The 6,219-nt window shown below is 34.0% G+C and overlaps 1 protein-coding gene across 7 annotated transcripts in view; it reads left to right on the top strand.

Moving 5' to 3' along the window:
* Window positions 1–2,689: 2,689 nt before the first annotated feature.
* LOC127875316 (helicase-like transcription factor) overlaps window positions 2,690–6,219 on the top strand; it is a 68,952-nt gene continuing 65,422 nt past the window's right edge. For 3 of the 7 annotated variants that reach the window (XM_052420291.1, XM_052420290.1, XM_052420289.1), the window contains exon 1: window positions 2,692–3,065. The gene's annotated coding sequence lies outside the window, so the exon portion shown is untranslated. Of the gene's footprint in view, window positions 3,066–3,103; window positions 3,293–6,219 lie in introns of those variants that run through there. The other 4 variants (XM_052420292.1, XM_052420288.1, XM_052420286.1 and 1 more) reach the window with 4 other exon arrangements.

The raw sequence follows: 6,219 nt of genomic DNA, 5'->3' as shown, positions 1-6,219 counted from the left end.
AAACTTCAAAACTGGACAGTGTACACAGCTTGCTGCTCAAATATTTACAGGTTGCTTAGAACTTCTAGACTGAGCTTAGCATATGCCTTAACTATGTCTGTGTGATTATGAATCATTTTGAAAACCCGTTTGCTCGCTTTTATTGGTATCCCCCGCCAAAGGGCCAAGGCATATAGAATTGGTGTTGTCTCTCCGTCTGTCTGTCACAAACTTTTCATTGCTTTATCTTAGAAACAATTAGTTATCACTATGGAACTTCGTAGGTGTATACATTATAGATATCAATTAGGAGAGGTGTCATGCACAAGAACCATAACCCTGCACTTTCTTAAATAAGAGTCATTGCCCTTTGTTTTTTGTATGATGTAACTTTTCAGGGCTATAACTCAGATACCATCAACATGAAACTTCATGGGTGTATAGATATAAATGCTGAGAAATGCCATGCTAAAGAATTATAACCCTACACTTTCTTAAATTAGAGACATTGCCATTTGTTGGTTTTTGTATTATGTGACTTTTCAAGGCTATATCTCAGATAAAATACAAGATTTAATCATGAATCTTCATGGATGTATAAATATCAATGAGAACAAGAAACACTATGTCGGATAATGTCCGTATTGTCCCCCATATATTTGACCTTGAAGGATGACCTTGACCTTTCACCACTCAAAATGTGCAGCACCATGAGATACACATACATGCTAAATATCAAGTTGCTATCTGCAATATTGCAAAAGATATGGCCAATGTTAAAGTTTGATGCATCAAATATTTGACCTTTGACCTTGAAGGATGACCATGACCTTTCAACACTCAAAATATGCAGCTCCACGAGATACACATGCATGTCAAATATCAAGTTGCTACCTGTATCTTCAAATTGCAAAAGTTATAGCCATTGTTAAAGTTTGACACAAACAAACCAACAACAAACAGACAGCGCATAAACAATATGTCCCCCAGAACAGACTGGTGGACATAAAAATTGCAATACATAAAAACAATCAAATTCCACTTATTTTTTGTTTGTTTAGGATTATACTGTATTATGTCTGTATATCAAGTTAAATGCACCCATCCATAAACAAAATTTATTTAGCGGGTATATAAATGCAACGAATTTACTTGTTACATATAAAAAATATGTTAGCGATTTGATTTTACATTTGCAATATGAATGATAATTATGGCGGATATTTGCTAACCAGTAGTTATTGATATAGAATGTTTTTACAGTGTTTTCGATTAAATAAATTGTATGCAGTCAGGATTTGCTGTGTTATGTGTTCAGCATTTTACTTCACTTGAACAAATAATATCTATATAACTGTTTTGCACAATGAAAATAAACTGTGTACTAAGTTGTAATTGCATAACGCAGCTCTACTTAAATGTCACAGGGACATTTCTGCCAATAGATGCATTTGTGAAAATGCAGCGGGACCTGTAAATGAACTCTGAAATAAACACATGCACGCGCGTAGCACAGCAGCTGAGGCTATAAATTAGAAACCTTGATAACAGCTGATTCCTTATGAGACCAATGGGAGAAAAGGGAAAAACCAAATACCATTTTACTAAGTGATCAATAGAACCATTATTTCATTATGTAACGAATTAATATTAAAAGAACAATATTTTATTTGTATATGAATTTATCAGCCAATTTACAGCAATTTGCCACAAATAAATACATTAGAGTAGCAAGCTGTTATTCTCAGCACCTTTGTCCTCGGCTGAAAGTTCAAGAACTTACATGATAAAGGTCAAATATTGGCATAATAAAGCTTGTTTGTAACTGTTCTTTTGTCATTTATCAGAATTTTTAACAAATGTACACATGTGATCACCAAGTGGAGACTGTATTCTGCATCCAACACTGTGTCCTAATAAAAAAACTAATATATCCGTTGCACAGCTGTTTGCCACAAATTTATCATGTGTTAATCCACGTCTATGACACCGGTAGTAAATGATCCAAGGCCTCTCTTGCCTTACAAATAAAGTTTTATATCCAGGTTGCTTCATCAAGGTTGTGATCAGGACCAAAAACAAAATACATTTTATTTAAGCTTTTAGTTTCAGTTTTCAACATTCCCAGAACAGGTAAACAATTGTGGAACACCTGTTTTACGCCTGAGCTATTTCTTGTTTTAAGAATAGCAAAAGACTTCAGATGAATTTTAAGATGTTTGTACTTTTGGTGCTCGTCGCTCAACATAAATGTGCATAGTATACTTTTAATGGAACTGGTGGTTCACAAACTAAGCAAGCTAGCTTGGTTAAAAAATGTTTTAAAATTGATCATAGACGTTTAACAAATTAGAAAGTAAATAGCAATAGGAGAATATGATTATCACTGTGATAGTTCCCGGATGTAAAAACTGGTTGTACCAAGATATATAAGACATAGATTGGCTTTAATATAAAACAAGATGTGTTTGTGAAACATTACAACCCTCTATCTTTGACCTTGAAGGATGACCTTGACCTTTCACCACTCAAAATGTGCAGCTCCATGAGATACACATGCATGCCAAATATCAAGTTGCTACCTTCAATGTTGCAAAAATGTACAATAAATGAGCGATTTTTACCTATATCTTTGACCTTGAAGGATGACCTTGACCTTTCACCACTCAAAATGTTAAGCTCCATGAGATACACATGCATTCCAAATATCAAGTTGCTATCTTCAATATTGCAGAAGTTATGGCAATAGTTTAAGTTTGTCCAAACAAACCAACAGACAGGGCAAAAACAATATGTCCCCCACTATAATGGTGGGGGACATAATAAAAAAGCTATTTAAACAGGTCTGTGACATCTGGATGACCAGCTCCTTTCACTCCGTTAGTGGTACTATCTAAGTACCAATCGGAAACCAGAATTAGCCATATTTTCGATATGTTTAGTTTAATGCAACCTATGCGGATAATATTAACGTTGATATTTGTGCACCTAATAATCTCGCGGGAAATGTCACATTGATCTGTCACAGCAGACTGCAAAAAATAGATTTTCGGCCAGATTTTTCGGCCTTTGCAGCAACATTAAAAGTAATTAAACGTGATATCATACTAGAGGCAGTTTTGTCAATCAGTTAACATTAAATAATTAGTCAATCCAATCGATCTGTCCATTTTATAACGTGTGTGTCTTTTGCAAAATAATACAATAATATCAAACAACAACTCCAATTGCATCGGAAAGTATGCATGGATATATATGGATGTTTTAGCCGAACCCGATGCAAAAAACTAAATTGGCATTAGAGCTCATATAAGTAATCTTGATTCTGTAAATGTAAATGACTGTACGTCATTTTAATTTTTTTATACAATGTTATTTAGTCAAGCTTGTTGATGTTAAACTTTAAAATTAAAGGGACCTATTCACAGATTTTGGCATGTATTGAAGTTTGTCATTAAACTCTTTATATTGATAAATGTAAACATTTACCAGTAATCTAAAAAGCTCCTGTAAAAAATTAAAAACAAAGAAAAAATGTAACCCTCAACTGGGCTTGAACCACTAACCCCTGGTGTAAAAGACTAACGCTCAGACAGACCACTTGGCCATCCGTGCTCATACAATGATTGATGTATTGTAGACTTTAGATAAGCAATCCTCGTAGTGTCTCTAAATATAATGACATCAACAGAACTCCAAATTATTCAATCATTTCACGTTGCAATTCTTTATAATTTTCATGTTTTTAAATCGTCAAAAGATACATATATATAATGGATATTTTAGAGCATGGTAAGGCCAAACAAAAAAATAGTCTTGGTTCAGGGAACATGGCCAGAAAAATGTAGGAGGGTAGGTAGTTTTTGTTTTGTTTTTTTACCAGTCGACAGATTTCAAGGTGAAAAAGGACCACTTAAAAATGCACCCATGATTGTTTAAACACTGACCAAATGATTAACATTGCACATGTGGTGTTTAGTTGTTCATCATGTCATCATTCCTACTAAGCTCTTTATTTAACTCTTGCTTTTTAATCACCCTCTTTACTAATGCTAACCTGCATACAGAATTCACAAAAGAGATCACGTCATGTATTCATTTTTCATCCATAAATACAATGTCTTTTTATGTCCCTCACTATAGTAGTGGGGGACATATTGTTTTTGCCCTGTCTGTTGGTCTGTCTGTTGGTCTGTTGGTCTGTCTGTTGGTCCGTCTGTTTGCGCCAACTTTAACATTTTGCAATAACTTTTGCTATATTGAAGATAGCAACTTCATATTTGGCATGCATGTGTATCTCATGAAGCTGCACATTTTGAGTGGTGAAAGGTCAAGGTCATCCTTCAAGGTCAGAGGTCAAATATATGTGGCCAAAATCTCTCATTTTATGAATACTTTTGCAATATTGAAGATAGCAACATGATATTTGGCATGCATGTGTATCTCATGGAGCTGCACATTTTGAGTGGTGAAAGGTCAAGGTCAAGGTCATCCTTCAAGGTCAGAGGTCAAATATATGTGGCCCAAATCGCTTATTTTATAAATACTTTTGCAATGTTGAAGATAGCAACTTGATATTTGGCATGCATGTGCATCTCATGGAGCTGCACATTTTGAGTGGTGAAAGGTCAAGGTCATCCTTCAAGGTCAGAGGTCAAATATATGTGTCCCAAATTGCTTATTTTATGAATACTTTTGCAATATTGAAGATAGCAACTTGATATTTGGCATGCATGTGTATCTCATGGAGCTGCACATTTTGAGAGGTGAAAGGTCAAGGTCATCCTTCACAAGGTCAAGGTCATCTTACAAGGTCAAATATCATATAGGGGGACATTGTGTTTCACAAACACATCTTGATATATTAATAAAGGTATTAAATTTATCACATATTCAAATGATTGTTTTGTAGTACATATTTGCCTTTTGCGAATTCTGTCAGTAATAAATATGTGTACATGGTGACATGGTGAGTGGATTCACAGAGACCCATTTAAGGCATTAGCTAGGTCTTCGTGTACTTCATAACAGGGTTGCCACTTAACTTGAAAAGTCAGGGATTTTTTATTTTTTTTCAAGGTCAGTGAAAAGTCAGGGAATTTAAAAAAATGGTTAGTGAAAAATGAAATTTCAAAAAAGTCAGTGAAAGTGAGGAAAAAAAACAATTTTGGGTCGATGCATAAGTTATTTAGTGGCAGTCTTCAGGTATCATTTGTTTAAGTAGATTCAACAGTATTTTTTGTATTTGAAATGTTTTGTCTATTTCTATGTACATAAAACATAAACATTTGTAATTTAAAGCATGTTCAAAAATGTAAATTTATCTATTTTTTGTTGCGCAATAATGTTTGCCACAGACCATGGCTAATTGAAATAATCATTGTTACTAAGTTCTAACAGTTATGTACATTTATAAATAGATTAATTTCTATTAACATTTCCCATTACCATGATACTCATATGTATTCACCTATGCTTGTGTCTAGATGTTATAGTATGATCATAGTATGTAATGGATATTGTATATGGACAGTTTTTTGTGTCATAGGGGTTGTGCTACTACTGTATTGTCATAAATAACATCACATGTATCTACCTATAGAAGTATGTTTTGTTCAGAGATTTTGAATCATAATCCTATTATGTGGTGGTTGTACATGCATAACTTTATGGTCTTTGGTTTTGTGGTATTTACTATGTAGCCTTGCATCATGCATTGTTGTGTACAAGTAGTACTGCTCTGTTATTTATTAAATATTTTATGTTAAAGAATATAATAAACATTTAAAGGGTGGATTTGGTTAGTTGCATGTAGAGGAGGAGGCCGAATATGTCGCGAAATTAGTCAGTAAAAACCTAATTTGGTCAGGGAAAAGTCAGTGAAAAGTCAGGGAATTTTATTTCATCAGGTTAGTGGCAACCCTGTCATAACAGTGCACTCAGGTCCTGGGGGTTCAGGTTAGAAGAGCATGTAAAAGATTGTTCTTTAAGACCAACATCCATATAAAGTTTCATGACTATAGCTCAAACATTTTTGGATACAACATTGTGGAACGGACAGACAGGGGCAAATCTAAATGCTGACCTTAAGTGGGGGCAAAAAAATTAGAAGAATATAAATATATACCATTTAGTGACCTCAAAAACATTCATCATTCTAGAGCCTAGACAGCTTGGAAAAAACATGTTTCTATTTGAAATTTATCGATATACAACAGATCATAAGGATACTAAAAACTG

Source organism: Dreissena polymorpha, chromosome 3, assembly GCF_020536995.1.
Source record: "Dreissena polymorpha isolate Duluth1 chromosome 3, UMN_Dpol_1.0, whole genome shotgun sequence".
Taxonomy (NCBI): domain Eukaryota; kingdom Metazoa; phylum Mollusca; class Bivalvia; order Myida; family Dreissenidae; genus Dreissena; species Dreissena polymorpha.
Note: the sequence above shows the minus strand (reverse complement) of the source record. Positions and strands in the feature narration are given on the sequence as shown.